Source organism: Protopterus annectens, chromosome 9.part0, assembly GCF_019279795.1.
Source record: "Protopterus annectens isolate FY-2018-M chromosome 9.part0, PAN1.0, whole genome shotgun sequence".
Classification (NCBI taxonomy): domain Eukaryota; kingdom Metazoa; phylum Chordata; order Ceratodontiformes; family Protopteridae; genus Protopterus; species Protopterus annectens.
In genome coordinates this window covers 554,855,725-554,874,611 of record NC_056743.1, presented here as the reverse complement: position 1 = coordinate 554,874,611, position 18,887 = coordinate 554,855,725, and positions in this window count along the sequence as shown.

The following is an 18,887-nucleotide window of genomic DNA, read 5'->3' as shown; positions in this document are numbered from 1 at the left end:
CAGTCTGAGCAGAAACCTTTCAGATCCACATGAGTGGATGTTGGACACCAAAATATTCAGGATGATAACAGAAGTCTGGGGATGTCCTCACATAGACCTCTTTGCATCCCATCTCAATCATCAACTACAGAATTTTTGCACCAGGACTTTCCACAAAGAAGCTTGGAAAGTGGATGCCCAATCTTTCAGTTGGAGGAACCTCTCGGGATATGCTTTTCCGCCTCTTCCTCTTCTTCCACGGGTATTATTAAAGATAAAACAGGACAAGCCCAAGATGATAATCTTGCTGGCCCCAAATTGGCCTCGACAATTTTGGTACCCAACTCTAAAAAACCTATGCCTGGAGCCCCCTTGGATTTTACCTCAGTCTCCGAACCTTCTGTTCCAACATCAGGGTCAGGTTCTACACTCTCATGTCAGAACTCTCAGCCTGGCGGCCTGGTTAATCCAGGGCCTTTGATTTCTTCTTTCCTACCCAGGCAGGTTATGGATGTCATTATAGAAGCCAGATGTCCTAGCACTAGAAAATATTATGCAGGAAAATGGAAAAGATTTTGTTCCTGGATGCAGGCTCAGGATTCTGATCCTCTTCTTCCGAACATTCCTTTAATTTTACTTTACTTGACAGATCTCTTACATAAAGGCCTCTCTTTCTCTTCCATTAAGATACATGCCTCTGCTATTTCTGCTCATTATAATACAGACCCTCCAATCTTTTCCCACCAGCTCATGAGACAGTTTCTCAGAGGAGCTAAGAACTTGAGACCTCCTAGATCTCCTCCCATTCCTGCTTGGGATCTCAACTATGTGTTGGAAAAACTAACCTTGCCTCCTTTTGAGCCTGCTGCCTCTTCTGGCATCGTTTTTATCTTGGAAGACAGCTATCCTGTTAGCCCTAACCTCTGCCAGTTGAGTTTGAGTTACAAGCTCTTATGGCTGTGGAACCATATATTATTTTTCATCTAGACAGGGTGTCTTTGAGGACTAATCCTACCTTCATGCCTAAGGTGGTTTCCAAAGTGGCCTTAAATCAAACTATCCACTTGCCAACTTTTTTCCCTACTCCTCAAAATAAAGGGGAAAGGATCTTACATTCCTTGGATGTACACAGACAACTACGTTTTTACCTGGACAGAACCAAAGACTACAGAAAATCAGAACAATTGTTTGTTTCTTATGCTTCAAGTTCCCAAGGTAAAGCCATTTCAAAACAGACCATTTCTAAATGAATTGTTCATGGAATCAGATTTTGTTATTCACACCATGGAAAGCAAATCCCAGGCAGTATACGGACTCATTCCACCAGAGCTGCTGCCACTTCTGCGGCCTTCCTCAGGGGAGTTCCTACCAAAGACATTTTGGAAGCTGCAACTTGGAGTTCAGTGCATACTTTTTCTAAGCACTACAATCTACCTCTCTACTCTAAGTCTAGGGCAGGCTTTGCCTCTGCAGTCTTGCAGGGCCTTTTAGCCACCCCTTCTTTATGACCAGCTCCCTTTCTTTCAGCTTTGGGATTCTACCCTACAGTCATGACTGCAACAGTGAAACATGATGAACATAGTACAGTTGTGTACACCTACCATAAATGTAGATGTTAGAGTGTCTTCACTGTTGCAGTCTGGGTTCCCCTCCCTCCTGTCCCCTCTTATTTTTACTTTTGTGTATTTCCTTTTTTCACCATTCTTCTCAGGTGTATTTGCAAAGGATATGGGACCTTTCTCATTTTGGGACTCCTGACATCTGGGGCAAGAAAAACTGGAGAAGATGGCGTCGGCTGTCAGGTTGGACTCCTAGCGCTCTGACGTCAGGGAGCATGGTTGAACAGCCGACGCCGGACCCAGACTTTGGGATTCTGGCCGACCAAGGACTGCCTGCCGGCAGGGGAGAACCCTACAGTCATGACTGCAACAGTGAAGACACTCGAACATCTACATTTATGGTAGGTGTACACAACTGTACTTTCCACTCTTTGGAGTCACAGTTAAGCTGAATATTGTTAGGCAATTTCGCACAACTTTTACTGGTTTTGCAGAACATTGGTTGATTTTGCCACATACTTTTCAAATCCACGTAAAGCTTTTGGCTAATCTTTGCACACTGCATTCACTTAATGGTAGACATTTGCATCAGAAAATGCCTGCTATGCAACATAAGTTATTCTAGTAACTTTCTAAGATGAAAGTGCTGTTTTTTATATTCATTATTTATTTATTTAATTCATTTATGTATATGTTTATGCATGTATTTATTTTACCAGTGATTCTTGCACTGAAAAGCATTTACATTGCAATCAGATAAGGACGTATGGCTATAATTGCAATGTAGAGACTCTTTGTGGATGAAAGCAACTTGCACATTGTCCTTTGCTCAGGATAAGCACTGTGGCATTGCAGAGCTAGTATTCTTTTTTCTGAAATAAGTTGGGAGAATGCTTCATTAGTGGGCTCAGAAAAACCTCACTACCACAGAAAATGACATTCAAACAACTTTATACATATATAAGATCTTTCTTTATGCTCCTAATTATGGGCATTAGTCTCTCATTTTTTTTTATTTGGCTGTCCCTGATTATTGCTATAAGAGGACTGATCAATGTTCTTGTTTCATTACAATCAGATGGAGTGTGCAAACCCAGCCTAACTGATGGGTGGTGATAGGGACTGTTTGTGGATGAAAGTAAATTCCTCTTTTGTTGTTTGCTTAGTTTAAGCATTCTGACCTTGAACTAATTTACATTTCTAAACTACTTTACATTTGTCAGAAATAATTTGAAAAAAATAATTCATTGTGGCAAGTTTGTGTGAAAAAAATTGCAATTAATAGCTCTCAATTGTCCCTAATTTTTGCAGAATTCTCTTGGTTTTGTCTAATACTTTGTTCATCATATTTGTTTTCTAGCATATCATTGAGGATTGTAGTCACTAAATAATAGGAAGTTGAGTTCAGATATCGCATCTTTCAGAGAATTCACAAAAATAAAAAGAAAACTTTAGTTCTGATACCTTTTTTGTACATAAGTATTTAAAATTGATATTTGATTTGGGTCTTTGTCCCTGATTTTTTTGGTTAGAGGTTGTGCTTTTTTTTAAATCACATGAGGTGCAACTAGCAAAGCAACTAAAACGGCTGGGTATGTTTGGGGGCCCTCTGTGTATGAAAGAAACTTACCCTCTTGTTGTTTGCTCAGTTTAGACAATTTGACTTTGCAGGACAAGTGGCATTTGTGAGAGATAGTTTGGAATATGGTATGGTGACTAGTTTGTATGAAATAAACCTAAAATACAATACTGTGTTTATAAATAATTTATGCCGCAATCAGCATCTAAGGTGCTCACAGTCAGCAACAGGGCTGCGGTTGCTGGGTATAGGGAGTGACCATGGTTGAAAATGAATGGTCCTGCTTTCATGATCTCATTTAAACAGTCCTTAGTCTGGCTTTGCAGGACTAGTGAGCATTTATGTACTGAAAACTGAAACACTTTACTATGTCCCTTTTTAATCATAATCAGACATTCGAGGTGCACAAGACAAGTGGCTGTAACTGATGGGTATAGACATTGCTAGATTATAAAAGCAGCATTTTGAATGGTCTTTTATAGTTACAATCTTTTGAAATGGTTAAATGTTAATACTGGTTGCTACATTTTATTTTCTTCTTGCTGGAAAATGTTCAAGGCCTCTCAAATATAAAGCAAATGCATTTTACTTTGTTAAACAAAAATCTAATAGTAAGTGCACATTTAAAACTGTCAGGAAGAGAAATCCAAAAAAAAAAAAGCAAGCACATGTATGCATTGTCCAAATAAGTGTGTGAGTGGAGGTGGTGGGTGCTGTGGCTTGAAAGCAACCCAGTATGAAAGTGCACATAATTTGTCACTGCTGTGCAGTTCTGTCATTTATGAAGTTTACTACACAATGCACTGGTAAGATAATCACAGATGTAGTTGGCAGGGAATAGTCATTATAGCAAACAAAATGTCACATAAGAAAATAGGGTTACAATAGTAATTAGATGAACATTGCTATCCTGCTTTGCAGGAGAAGTGCTAAAGCAACATATATGACCAACGAGAAGGACTTCTCAATAAAGACAGGCTGCAGTATCTGAGCCATTCTACAACCTCATGTATAATGTAGTGATATATGCATGTATGGCTTGTATCCACAGAAAGGCAACAGAGTTGAACAGACATGGAGGACAACAGTAACCTATACAGGGAACCTGCAGTAAAGAAATATTCTTCCCCTTGCTGAAAGACTGACACAGAAGCCAGTGGTAAACCAACACCAAAGGTAGTGGCAATTAGAGTCCTGCAGAAGGATGATGTAATGGGAAGAAATGATCACACACACACACCCACACTACACACACTACAAACACACACATACACACTACAAACACAGTAGAAGTTGTACAGTAGACTGCCACAAAAGTCAATAATCCCCACTGGCAAGACCGATACTTCAACCTTCTGTACCACCCAACCACAATCAGCAGACACTTTTTTATGCAAAACAAATCAGGTGTCATCCATGCATTTGACTATAAAGTATACTATAAGATAATGGCAGTGCACAAAAATAAATACTTACTTCTCTCTAGCTCACTCCTCTAAATATCAGTTTAGATAGTGACAGCCCAGTTTCATAGGTTGGTACTAGGCTATTGGCCCTAGGGCCTATACAAGCCTAGCCATAACAATTCACTGGCTATTTCTTGCCATAAGGTTTTCTTCCCTGGACGCCTGTCTAGCAGGGTGACTGATGTGGTCCCTGGGGTGAATTTCCTATCTCCCATCCAATTGTCATGGTTTCTTTTGAAGAGGGCCAAAGAGGTGCTCTGCATGACATGTATGGACAGTCTGTTCAAGTCTCTGGGTCAGGAACCTATCCCTCCAGCATGTTTTGTTCATTGTGATGACAAGGTTTAGATCCCTGGAGCGTGTGGCTCTGAGGGATTGGGATTTCTTTAAGTGTAGCATGTCCAACAGCTCTGGGTTTGACATGGCCTTGTATGTTAAGGAGAGATCGCCTCTGAATAGACTATATGCAACAGAGTATAGCTGGAGTTTTTTAGACGGTCAGCATAGGGCATCTGCTTAAGGCCTGTGATTCTTTTAGTGAGGTATTTCTGTGGCCTTTCCAGTTGTTGCAGATGTCTTGAGAGGTACATACCAAATGGGGCATTGTATTCTATAATGGGTCTAATGAGGGATGAGTACAGTGGGACAATGACCTCCTTTTTTCTGGATGAAAAGCCCTTAGTGATGAGGTATGCCACATAGAAGGATTTCTTGACTGTTGTGGCAATGTGGTTATCGAAGATGAGACCACTGACCACCTGTGTCCCTGAGATGCTTATCACACTTTTGGTGTTTAGTGTACTGCCACCTATGTGGTAATTCATGGGTACATGTTTTCCCCAAAGGGGATAACTATACATTTCTTGGCATTAAGCTTGAGCCCATGGCTGTGGCACCAAGCATTTGTTTCTGTAAGGCACTTTTGTAGAATATCCATATCATTTTGGGATTTAATAATGGTTCCCATTTTGCAGTCATCTGCAAAATTTGTTAGACATAGTCCCTTAGTGTTGGCCTGTACTTCAGAGAAGTAGATGCCAAAGAAGAGCGGTCCCAGGACTGAACCCTGAGGTACTCCACTTGTCTGGAGCTGGATTTGGAGTCAGCTACTTTTACAGTGTGGGTCCTGTCAGTAAGCCAGTTGGCAACCCGAGTGATGTAGGGATTAATGCCCAACTTAGTAAGTTTAGCTATGAGACCAGAGTGGGGGATGGTGTCAAAGGCCTTGGCAAGGTCCAGATAGTGTGTGGACTGCCTTACCTCATCCACAGCTCTGGAGACTGATTCAAAGAAGTCAGTCAGGTTCAGGAGACAAGATCAGCCCTTCATGAACCCAAACTGGGTGGGATCCAGAGTTTGAAGGTTGCCAGTGTCTTTATTTATAAGTTCCATGATAATACGTTCCATGGTCTTGCAGATCAGGCTCGTTAGACTGATAGGGCGGTAGTTCCCAGGATCCAAGGTGGATTGGGATAACTGTAGCTGTGCACCACTCAGTGGGCATGAAGCCTGAGGTGAGGCTATGATTAAACATGACACTTAGGTGAGATGCCACTACATTTTGTAGATCATGTAGTACACAGCCCGGGTAATCATCATAATGACAGCAACGTTTCCAAGTACAGGTGATGCAAGTACCATCACTCATCTCTTGGCCCTCGTTCTTTACAGGGTCATTATACTGTCCCATCAGGTGCTCACGAAAAGTGTCTTTGGGGGAAGAACAGAAACATCCAGCTCTCTGGTGCACACAAGGGATCTCTACTTTTCCTCTTACTTCTGCAGCCATGGCTACTCAGTACGTATGGATGATGAGCAGCAGGTCAGAACCCAGTTTGCAGATTCACATTTGTGAATCATGTATCATGCACTCTATGCACCACGATGCTTTGTGCATAGAATTCACATGCTCACCGTGATGTATGTGGTTAGTGCATTCCTGTATGGGGCTGCATGTTGTGCAGAGGTAGTCATTCACAGACTCTGCTATTTAGCTTCTTTAGCATAGCCTCAGCTCTAAGAAATGTGTAACCCCCCCCCCCATGCAATCATATGGTTGCCATTTTGAGCAACACTGCTTTTAACTGTACAGCTATGACAGAGACATGTTTGAGTAACGTCTCTGTACAATTGAAGCTTTGCAGAGATAAGGAAGGAGACCTGTATGGTAACATACCTCTGCAACAATTACAAATTCTTTGTCAAATGTCACTTATGTGGCGGATGTCATGGTGTATGTGCAACTAGAATCTCTTGTCACTGGAATGACACAATATTAATGAGTGTGGTTGGCTATCCATGTGAACATAAAAAGTTTGAATTACATTCTGCAAATACATGGAGAATCCAGGTCCATACATAAAGACACGTGCACAGTGGTTGTAACTTTAAGAAGCCTTTCAAAGTGAGGGCACAAGCATATAAATAGAGAGCACATGCAGGCAGCAGTGCCATTTTGAGAGAACAGCCAGAGTGTTAACATGAATGAGTGCAGTAGTATACGCGTATAAGTTTATTTAAGTTTAAGTTACTTAGCTTCAATCCTGATGTGTTTGTATATAATAAAGCTGCTTGAACTGAACCCACAACAGTTTGTCTATTTTATCATGACTGAATGAGCGACATGGTGCCACAACTGGATCAAGAGGGAAATTTCCTCAAGCCATGAGGTGCAGAGTTAACGGTCGAGGCATATTGAGCAGGTTGAGTGTTACATTGCTCAAATGATTAAAAAGTGCTAGAAATGAACTTCAGGTAATGAAAAACTAGCATAAATGATTTATTTCATAAAGAAAATGACATGCAGCATTTGTAAAGCACAAAACACTTTATTAATGAAACACAAAGCACAAGGCATATTAATCAACCGAAAAGCACAAAATGCATTAATAAGCAAGCAAAATGTTAAAAACCATGATATTTCAGTTATTTCAAATATTTATGAGTGTGTTCAGAACTACTTCTGATTTGCATGACAAGCATGTTAAAAGTAAAACGAGCATGATAAAAGTAAAACGAGCATGTTAAATGTAAAACGAGCATGATAAAAGATGAGCATAATGAATACAATAAAAGGGTAAAGTGAGCATGGAAAAGCAAAGCAGTTGCATTTTTTTAGTAAACTATGTTTTTTTGATGTGCTCTACTATTTTGCATTGACTAAAGCTATTCAGAGCATAAGTAGAGTTGCTTTAAGTATCTGAGTATGCAAAGTGTTTGCAGTGTGTACTTTATTACAGTACAGTTATTTCAAAGGGTTTACTGTGTGCAAAGTACAGTTATTTTGCAAAATGCAGCCAGAATACAGTAATTTTGAAAAGCTTCTTGTGCGGTGTACATTTTATTTGCAGAATGCAGTCATTTCAGTGTTACTTACACTGTATAGCATTATTTTGCAAAGTGCAGCCATTTTGAGAAGGTTCTTGAGCTGTGTACATTTTATTTGCAAAGTGCAGTAATTTTGAAGTATTTCTTACACTGATAAGGGCTGGTGTCACAAAGTACAGTTATTTCCAAGTGTTGTTCTGTTATGGAAACTTATTTTACAAAGTGCAATTATTTCAAAGCGTCTGTTGTGCTGTTGACCATACTTAGAATGTCTGGCATAAAATTCTGGTGTGTGTGGGTTCATAAATAATTCCAAGGGTGTTTATTGCTGTGTGGTGATATGGCAGAGCCATTTCGCAGAGCCAGTCCACTTGTGTTTGATCACAATATTGCAGAGAATTGGAGTGTATTTGACCAAGAATATATTTTCATACAAGTAGCTTTTTCTGACAAAGATGCATGTACGAGGGCATTTATTCTTCTTAAATTAGCGAGGTCAGAAGCCATTGAAAGAGAGCATTGATTTGTGTATTTACCAACAGTATATGCAGGAGAAGGGGAAAACCTCCATACTGTTGTACATGCTGAATGAAAGGAGGACCCTGAGTGCTTGAAAAGTAAATATAGAGAAATGTGTAACCCCCAGACAAATGTTGCATTGGAGAGGCACTTATTTTATACAAGAGACCAAAAGCCAGGAGAAACTTTTCCAGCTTATGTTACTGACTTGAAAAACAAAGCTAAAATGTGCAGTTTGTGATTTGAAAGACTAGTTGATAAAAGAGGCTTGTGTGTGGTTTTAATAATGCTGCTGTGAGAAAGTTTTTGCTTGAAGACAGATTTAATGTAGAGAAAAGCCATAGAGATTTATCAAATACACAGGCTTACAGAAAGGCACACAAATCAGAGCTTTGGCTAGCTAGCATCTACCCGAAATCAGCTGGATGTACAAGTGAATTTAAGTACACTTTTATCAGCTCTTTTGCATATAGTACTGTATTTAATTTATTTGTGTTTTTCACTGAATATTAACTCAACTGAAGTTGTGGCTCTCACTCTGCAGTTAGTTACCCACACACCCTCCCTGTTCTTGTTTTGGTATTAATGTTGGTAGCTTTGAAATTGCCCGCCCCTCTTGTAGATTTGTATTTGGATACTCCTCCTGGTCCCATCTCATTTGCTTGCTCAACTGAGTGCAGTGAGATCATATTCTGATTTCAGGTACTCCTACTGTGTACAGAGAGAGCATTTGGGAAGGACAACCCCTGTAGCCCCTTAATCCTGCTCTGTTCCTTCCCTCAAAAAAAAAAAAAAAAAAAAAAAAAAATATATATATATATATATATATATGTGTGTGTGTGTGTATATATATATATATATATATATATATATATATATATATATATATATATACATATATATGTGTGTATGTACACACACACACACATATATATATATATATATATATATATATCTTATTCGTCTGCTCTTACTGTAACTGTCTTAGTTGCTCTTCTGTGTGCTGTAATCGGTTCAGTCACTCTTACTCTGCACTTATTACTGCTTGTTAGTAGCCTTCTAATTTACTGCCTTCTGCTCTTGTTTTTTAGTAATTTGTTAATTTAATTGCATTTATTTGAACTGTATTTGCCGTAGTGTTGCTAAACGCGCGGGTGTGCTGGCCTGCACTACAATTTGAATTGTATTTACTGCTGTTTTAGCTGCTTTTCTGTAACAAAAAGAAAATTCTAAGCTTGTTTCCTGCCTTTCCTGTAACTAGTCAAGTCCAGATACAGACTTGCTGTATCCAGGACTGTTGATAAGCTTCTGAGCCCCCAAGTCTTTCTCTGTTGGAGGGAAGCCTTCTAGCTTGTCAGTGGGAGTGGTAAGCACTAGGTAGCCTATCTACCACTGGAAGAATGGGTTTTGGCCCTGAAATTGTAGCTCATTGGCCATTTGGGCAGTTTTTCCATCTCTTTCTACTTTCTGGTTAAAAGCCTGTTTTGCGTTTGGTCCCCAACTTTCCTATAACTAGTGTAATCCAGGTACAAATTTGCTGTATCCAGGACTGTTGGTAAGCTTCTGAGTCCCCACCCAAGACCTTCTGTGTTGGAGAGAAGCCTTCTAGCTTACAGTGGGAGTGGTAAGCACTAGGTAACCTATCTACCACATGAGGAGTGGTTTCTGGCCCAGAAATGATAGTTTATTGGCCGTTTGGGAAGCCATCTCTTTCAACCTTCTGATTTAAAAGCCTGTGTTTGCGCTTGTTTCCTGTCTTTCCTGTTACTAGTCTAGTCCAGGTACAGATTTGCTGTATCCAGGACTCTTTTTAAGCTTCTGAGCCTCCCAAGCCTTTCCGTGTTGGACGGAAGCCTTCTAGCTTATCAGTGGGAGTGGTAAGCATCAGGTAGCCTATCTACCACAAGAGGAGTGGTCCCTGCCCCAGAAATTGTAGCTATTGGCTGTTTGAGCAGTTTTTTCCATCTCTTTCAACTTTCTGGTTTGAAAGCCGCACTTGTACCTGTTTCCCACCTTTCCTATAACTAGCCTAGTCCAGTTACAGAGTTGCTGTATCCAGGATTGTTAGTAAGCTTCTGAGCCCCCAAGCCTTTCTGTGTTGGAGGAAAGCCTTCTAGCTTATCAGTGGGAGTGGTAAGCACTAGGTAGCCTATCCCCCATGGGAAGAGTGAGTTTTGACCCAGAAATTGTAGTTTATTTGGCCGTTTGGGTAGTTTTCCATCTCTTTCAACTTGCTGGCTTAAAAGCTTACGGTTGTACTTGTTCACCACCTTTCCTGTTACTAGTCTAGTCCAGGTATAGATTTGTTGTATTCCAGGACTCTTTGTAAGCTTTGGGCTCCCCAAAGCCTTTCTGTGTTGGAGGGAAGCCTTCTAGCTTATCAGTGGGAGTGGTAAGCATTAGGTAACCTATCTACCACAAGAGGAATTGTAGCTATTGGCCTTTTGGGCAGTTTTTTCCCATCTCTTTCAATGTTCTGGTTTAAAAGCCGCACTTGCGCTTGTTTCCTACCTTTCCTGTAACTAGCCTAGTCCAGATACAGAGTTGCTGTATCCAGGACTGTTGGTAAGCTTCTGAGCCCCACAAGCCTTTTTGTGTTGGAGGAAAGCCTTCTAGCTTATCAGTGGGAGTGGTAAGCACTAGGTAGCCTGTCTACCACGAGGGGAGAGGTTCTTGGTCCAGAAATTGTAGTTTATTGACCATTTGGACAGTTTGTCTGTCTCTTTCAACATTCTGGTTTAAAAGACCACATCTGCACTTGTTTCCCATCTTTCGTGTAACTAACCTACTGGGTAGCACTAGAAAGCCTCAAACCGATAAAAGCCTTTTAGCTTAGAAGAGAGACTTTGGAGTGATTAAGTATCAATTTTCTGTACTTTCTTGCTGTACTTAACTGTTTTCCTCCTAAACGCAGATTTTTCTGCATTTATTGTGATTTAAAGGCTTTTTTTTTCACATATTGTACTTATTTGACTGCCTGCACTTTTAAAAAGTTGTTTTTTGTTTAATTTGTTTAACTGTTGTAGGCTACACACTAAAGTGTGATAGCCTTTTCTGATTGTTTGTAGTAGTTTAAAGCTGTTTTAAGTACATTTTTTACTATTTTTGCCTTTTCAAAAAAACAAAAAAAACAAATTTCCTTGTTTTCCGCCTTTCTAAGCTAGCATAGTCCAGTTTTCAGGCTAGTGCTGAATTCAGGGCTGTGATACTAGTTTCTGAGTTGCCCATACCTTACTTGGATAGAAGGATGTTTCTCTGTTTACCTGTGAGAGAGGGGAGCTTCGAGCAACCTGTCTGTCCCTGGAGGAGTGGTTCCAGCCTAGAAGGTAGTAGTTTATTGGCCATTTTGGGCTAATTTCTCTTTCATTTCCCTATTATCAAAACAGCGTTTGCATGGTTTTGCACACCAGGCAGTGCCGGTTAGCTACTGTTAAATTATTCCCGGCTCCACTGTCTCCTCTTCAGTTTTTGCCTTGAAACTAGTCTAACTTTCAACCTAAGCACTCAAAAAGCATCTTACAGCCCAGCACTTGCTCAGACCTAATAGCAAGCACTAATATACGCTGACACTGATTGCCCAGCAGGGCAAGGATCTTTATTCACCCCTCGCCAACCAAGCAGCTCACCCTACTATTCAGACATGACCAAAGGGCAACTTCAGGTGCACTCTCCAGTCCAACTGGTGAATCTGGTTATCCTGAGGCAATGTTACAACTGCCTCATGTACACGGACAACCCTCTCCTCCTACCACAAAACACTAACATATGCGAGAGATGCAATTATACAGCCAAACTGGAAGCTAAGCTGTCTCCACCCAAGACTGGAACAGACAGTCAAGAGGAGAAGGTTAACACTTGCACCACAACTCCAGCCGCACACAGACCTACTAAAACAGCACTGGCAAAAAATACACACAAATACACAAAATCATACTCAGAGGATCTAAATAAAAACCTGCAAAAAGCATCAGACTCCTCCAAAGCAGACACTCAAACAACCTGCACTTCCTATCACAAACCAGACAACACATAAAACACAAAATCAGTGTGCCGCACAATCACAGCCTGAAAGGTGAAATAACATACCAAACACACTAGTAATAGGTGACTCTATAGTCATGCACACTGACATCCCACTCACTAGGCTGGACAAGTAGAAGGTTACTGTTGGCTGCCTGTCGGGATCCAGAATCCACCACATAACACAAGCACTCAGGTCACTCCAGAACAAATACAAATATGACTCTGTCATTGTTCATGTTGGTGTGAATGACCTGTGGTGTACCTCCCTGGACAACATGAAAAGAGACATGGAAGAGCTCTCTGATCATGTAGCTCAGGCTGGTATGACCCTGACCGTAGCATCCTGCCCTCACCAAGAATGATACCTCAGTATAAAGAAAAAATGATCAATTTCAACAATTAGCTAAGCTTCTGGTGTCCTTTAAAGGTGGTCCAGTGTCTGTCAGCCTGGGATAACATGCTCGTCAAGCCGCGTTGCTTCACAAGAGACGGCTTGCACCTGTCACCCTTAGGTTTTCGAATACTGGCCAAGGCTCTTGCTGCCCCCATAGTGCCTTTTTTTAGGCAAGGCTCAGAAGTCAAACCTACCTCCGTAAACAGCACAATTAACAAAAAACTGAGGGTTATGCTACTCAATGCCAGGAGTTTAAATCTTAAAATGCATGCGCTCAAAGCACTCCTCAGTATGGAGAACGTTGACATCTGTGCAATAACTGAAACCTGGTTCAAGGCTCCAGAGAGCACCCTAGCACTACTGGGCTACAACTCATACCACATGTTTAGGCATCAGAACATGGACCGAAGCACAAAATGAGAGGGTGTATCCATATTCATCAAGGATACCTACACCTCCAGGTTAGTGGAGCAGCATTATACCTCTGAGTTCATCCGTGTGCATCTAACATCGGGCAAATCTGCAATGCAAATTGTAGCTTGCTACAGATCACCCTCCATGACCCAGGACCACTCCTCCTCCTTTCTGGAGACAGTGGAAAACATGAAGGTCATACCAAACACCCTGATATTGGGCAATTTCAATTACCCTACCATTCACTGGGAAAACTACTAGAGTACAAATTCCCAGGCCCAGAGCTTCCTGGAATTTATCAACTCAAACACCCTGGATCAGCTGGTAAACTCCCCTACCAGAGGTGAAAACATATTGGACCTGGTCATCACCAACATAGGAGACAGGTGTTCCACATTGGAGGTCAACCCATCACTGGTTAGATCAAACCATAAACTAATCACTCTGGATGTCCACACCCCACCACCACCCTCAACTAAGGAAACCACAGTAAAAAAATTTTCCAAAGCAAACTTCACCATACTTAAGACAGAGGTGGTAAGTTTCACAGCCCCCACGCTTAAGGATAATGCTGCCCAAGATGCAGAAACCTTTACAAATGCACTCTGAGCACCTACTAGGATGCATGGATCATGCCATCCCTAGCAAAACCAAGACTCATTCCTCTAAGAGAAGGAAACCAGTTTGGTGGACCCCTGCAATAAACAGGCTATACAATAGAAGGAGGAAACTAGTTGAGAAAAAAAAGCAAATCCCAAGAAGGAAAGACATCCCTGATCAGTATCAGTAAGAAACTGAGGTCCCTTATGAAATCATCCAAGGCTAACTTTGAAAGAAAAATAGCCAAGAATTCAAAAGATAACCACAAAGCCTTCTTTAGCTATGTTAAGAATCTAATGGCAACTCGCAGATATGCACTGAACTAGTGCAAAATATGCTGAACCTACTGATATTGCCAACATCCTGGCAGATAGATTCAGTGCAAACTTCACCCCCCCCCACCTCCAAAAGGGCACACAACAATACCGGAAACGTGTAGTTTCCCAAAAATCACAGATGCACAGGTGAAAACAGCCCTTTCAAAAGCCAAAAACACAGTGTCAGTGGGACCATATAGTGTCCCAGGCTGCGTCTTGCACAAACTACAGAATTAAATAACCCCCCACCTAAACACGCTGTTCAACCTCAGCCCATAGAATGGCCCACAGCAATGGTTATTCGTCTCCATAAAGGAGGGGCCACAACTGACCCTGGTAACTATTGCCATATAAGCCTGACTAGCCTGGTCTGCAAGGCTATGGAGCACATCATCATGGAACTCATTAACAAACACATTGGGAACCTCAAAACTTGACCTGACCCAGTTCCGCTTTAAGGACAGATCATGTCTACTAAACCTGGTGGACTTCTTCGAGACAGTAACCAAGGCCATAGACAAGGGAAAGGTTGTTCACACAGCCTACCTTAACCTCGCCATGGCTTTCAACACCATTCCCCACTCGGGTATTGCAGAAAACCTCACCAGCCTGAACATAAACCCCTACGTCACGAGATGGGTTGCCAACTGGCTTACAGACAGAATTCACAAGGTAAGAATAGTGGGCTCCAGGTCCGACTCTAAACCAGTCACAAGTGGTGTCATGCAAGGCTCGGTCCTGGGACCCCCTACTGTTCAGCATGTACTTCTCAGAAGTACAGGCAAACACAGGAGGACTATGGCTAACCAAGTTTGTCAATGACTGCAAACTGGGAGCCATAATTGAGACTATGGCTGACATGGACTTCCTCCAAAAGGGCCTCACTGAGATGGACACCTGGTGTCAAAGTCATGGCCTCAAGCTAAATGCCAAAAAATGCATAGTCATCCCATTTGGGAAAAACAAAACACCCACTGATTACCACATAGGTGGCAGCCTCCTTAATACAAAAGAGGTAATAAGAGATCTTGGTATCCAGGTAGATAGTAATTTCTCCTTTGACAATCATATTGCCAAAGTAGTTAGGAAATCCTTCTATGTGGCCCATTTAATTACTAAAGGGTTTGCATCTAGAAATAAAGAGGTTATAGTGCCCCACTACTCTGCACTCATTAGACCCATCATAGAGTACAATGCCCCATTTGTGATGTACCTCACAAGGCACTTCCAACAGCTGGGAAGACTACAACAGTACCTCACCAAGAGGATTACTGGTCTCAAACATATGTCCTATGCAGCCCGACTGAAAAATTCCGGCTGTACTCAGTGGCATATTGCTTACTCAGAGGTGATCTCTGCCTGACTTACAAAGCCATGTCCATCTCAGAATTGATGGACATGTTCCACCTAAAGAAATCCAAGTCACTGCGTGCCACGCGCTCTAGTGAGCTACACCTCACCACAACAATAAATAGAACGTGCTGGAGGGATAGATTCCTGTCACAGAGACTCCCCATGCTTTAGAACAAAATTCCAAATTATATCAGGCAGAGCCCCTCACTAACACACTTCAAGAGAAACCTTGACGAGTGGATGGGTAACAGAAAATACACCCCTGGGATCACTTCATTGGCTCTGCTTGATAGAGGATCAGTTAATTAATCAATGGGGTGGCGAAAGCCGACACACTCTGGCTAGGCTTATAAATGCCCTCTGGCAGATAGCCTAGTACCTACCTATGAACCTAAATATGCTTGCAAGTGATAAGAGCATGGTTTCAACATCCTCCAGAGCAATCATAGGCAACATGCAGCAAATGGCTAATAGAAACAAGCCCAAGAACATGGCAGCTGCAGCCCCTGCAGGATTTCCAGGGAAAGCCCATATTCTTCCAGCAAGTTCTAAGGTTAGCTCAGTAAAGTTGACGTGCTCAGTGCAGCATAAGGGTTAGTCAGCAAAACCCAAGTCAAATCTCAGTGTTAAAACACTGTCATAATTGTGGTGCCAATCATGAGTCTTAAAGAAAAAAGTGCTTAGCATTTTGTCAGCAATGCCACAAGTGTAAAAAATGGAACCACTTTCAAAAGCTTTGTAAATTCAGAAAGCCTCATTCATTTATTAAGAGAGAACACACAAAAAAGCAAGTTGATCATATAGAAAGCTGCTGCTGTACTTTCCATGTAGTTGGTGTATCAGTGGATGGTGAAAAGGTAAATGCAGTAGATTTGTTGGCAAAAAATGAAGTATTTTGTACTGTTCTGATCAACTGCAAGGCCACAGAGCTCAAACTGGAGAATGGTTCAAAGTGCAATGTTATGTCAGCAGAAATATTTGCTAGAGTAATAGGTGGTGAACAACTTAATTTGGCCAATTGTGTGAAGCTTCTTGCTTTTAGAGGTGGAGAGATTCAAACCGAAGGCTCAGTAGTGCTTTCATACTATTTAACTGGGAACAGTTGCAGCTTGTAATTTTCTGTAGTCAAAATACATGTGCAGTCATTATAAGGTCTCAGAGACCGTTTAAGAATGAAACTGCTTACTTTTACCAAAGTAGTCCATCATGTAAGAACATATACTAGTTCCAGTTTCATCAATGCTATTTTCTCACAGAGTATGCTGATGTTTTCAAAGACAAATCCAGGGAAACTTCCAGTTGTGAAGTTCATGAAATTACACTCTGAGGTCAGTCCAGTGGTCAGACCAGTGAGAAGAACGGAGTCAGTCCAATTAAATAGCGCAGCAAGGGGTGATTTGTCCAGTTACAGAGCCGACTGAATGGGTATCTTCCATGGTAGTCACTCATAAGAAAAGCTCAGATGAAATCAGAATATGTACTGACCCAAGAGACTTAAACAAAGCATTAACGAGGACTCACCATCATATGCATACAGTTGAGGAAGTTGATACCAAGTGCCACTGTTTTTAATGTCTTGGATGCAAACAGTTCATTTATGGCAAGCAATGCTTGATTGCAAATCTTTACTACTGACTACATTCAGCACACCATTTGGTGGCCACCCAGGTTCCGAAGCTACAAAAGAAGGGTGAGAGGATTAGTATTTTGGCCTTCTCTGTCAAAAGATATCGATAAAGTACTTTCATCTTGTTCAGTCTGCAACAGGACTAAACCACATTTGCAAAAAGAGCCATTTCAGCTAAACCAGATTCCTGAACTACCTTGGTAGTAGTCTGTAAGAGTATGGGCTTTCCCTGGAAATCCTGCAGGGGCTGCAGCTGCCATGTTCTTAGGCCTGTTTCTGTTAGCCGTTTGCTGCATGCTGTCTATGATTGCTCTAGAGGATGTTGAAACCATGCTCTTATCACTTGCAAGCATATTTGTGTGCCTTTTTGTAGACTCTTATTCGAATTGGTTTGAGATTAATCTGCTACTTAACCTAACATCCAGTACTGTCATTACTAAGGTGAAAACATGATAGTCCACACAAAGTTATTTCTGAGAATGGTGACAATACCAACGTTTTTGTGTATTTGCTTAATCTCAGAAATATAACCCGTGACAGTTTACTTGGCTCACCTGCTCAAAGACTTCTGTCTAGGTAAACCAGAACAACCTTGCACATCAGTTCCAGTTTGTTGGTGCCAAATGCTGCAAACACTAGAGCAACCAATGCCCAACTATTCAAAGAGAGTTCATTTCAGAAGTCCATCTATGATAAAATGAGCAGATTTCTTTTTCCATTGAAAGGAGGAGAGAAAGTGAGGATGCAAACGGTGAAAGGTTTTGATGGAATTGGTCAAGTGAGAGGTATATGTGTCGAGCTGAGATCTTTCTTAGTGGAATCTGAGGGTATAGAATATGGAAGAAATCGCAGGCGTCGTCTTCCGGTTTCTGAATTTATATCATATCATTGTACCTGTGATGCAGACTCTAGATATCAAAGCAATCCAGATTATGATCGTGTTGATGGACATGTCTCAGTACCTATTCCTGTTCCTGATGGCGTCCCAGAGATCCCTGAAGTTGAATATTCATTAAAGACGGTCTCTGTTGCTAAACCTAGTCCTAGTTTTTGTCACACAATCAGGTCATATTTATAGACGTAGTGTAAAATACACAGCAGCCTGAACATGATCGTTTAATTTGTAATTAATTCTGTGTAATTGCATGTAGAAGAATTATTTCTCTACTATTGCATGGCATTGATTGTTGTTATTACTGTGCATGACTTATTTCTAAAAGAGGGAAGCTGTAGAACAGTGTGTGTGTGTTGTAACTTTAAGAAGCATTTCAAAGTGAGTGCACAGGCATATAGACAGAAAGCATGTGCAGGCAGCAGTTCCATTTTGAAAGAACAGCCAGAGTGTTAACATGTAGGAGAGCAGTAGTGTATCTGTACATTTGTTTAAGTTACTAAGCCTCAATCCTGATGTGTTTGTGTATAATAAAACTGTTTGAACTAAACCCACAACTGTTTGTTTTATACTGACTGGCTGAGCGACACAGTACCTAAAATGGGGGTGGGGGTTGAATGGCATGGCCTTAAAAAATTCCCCTACTGAATGGCATGTGTACAATTAAATGGATGGTATCCAAGGAAGACAACACCTTCCAAAGTTCCCTAGCCAGATGAAGTACATCATGTATTTCCTTGGAAATGTTGCAGACAAGCGCTAATGTAATGAAATTAAGCAATGCCATCATCAGAATTCTGTAGGTGACCATAATGTATCTCTAGAACTGGTGTGACAA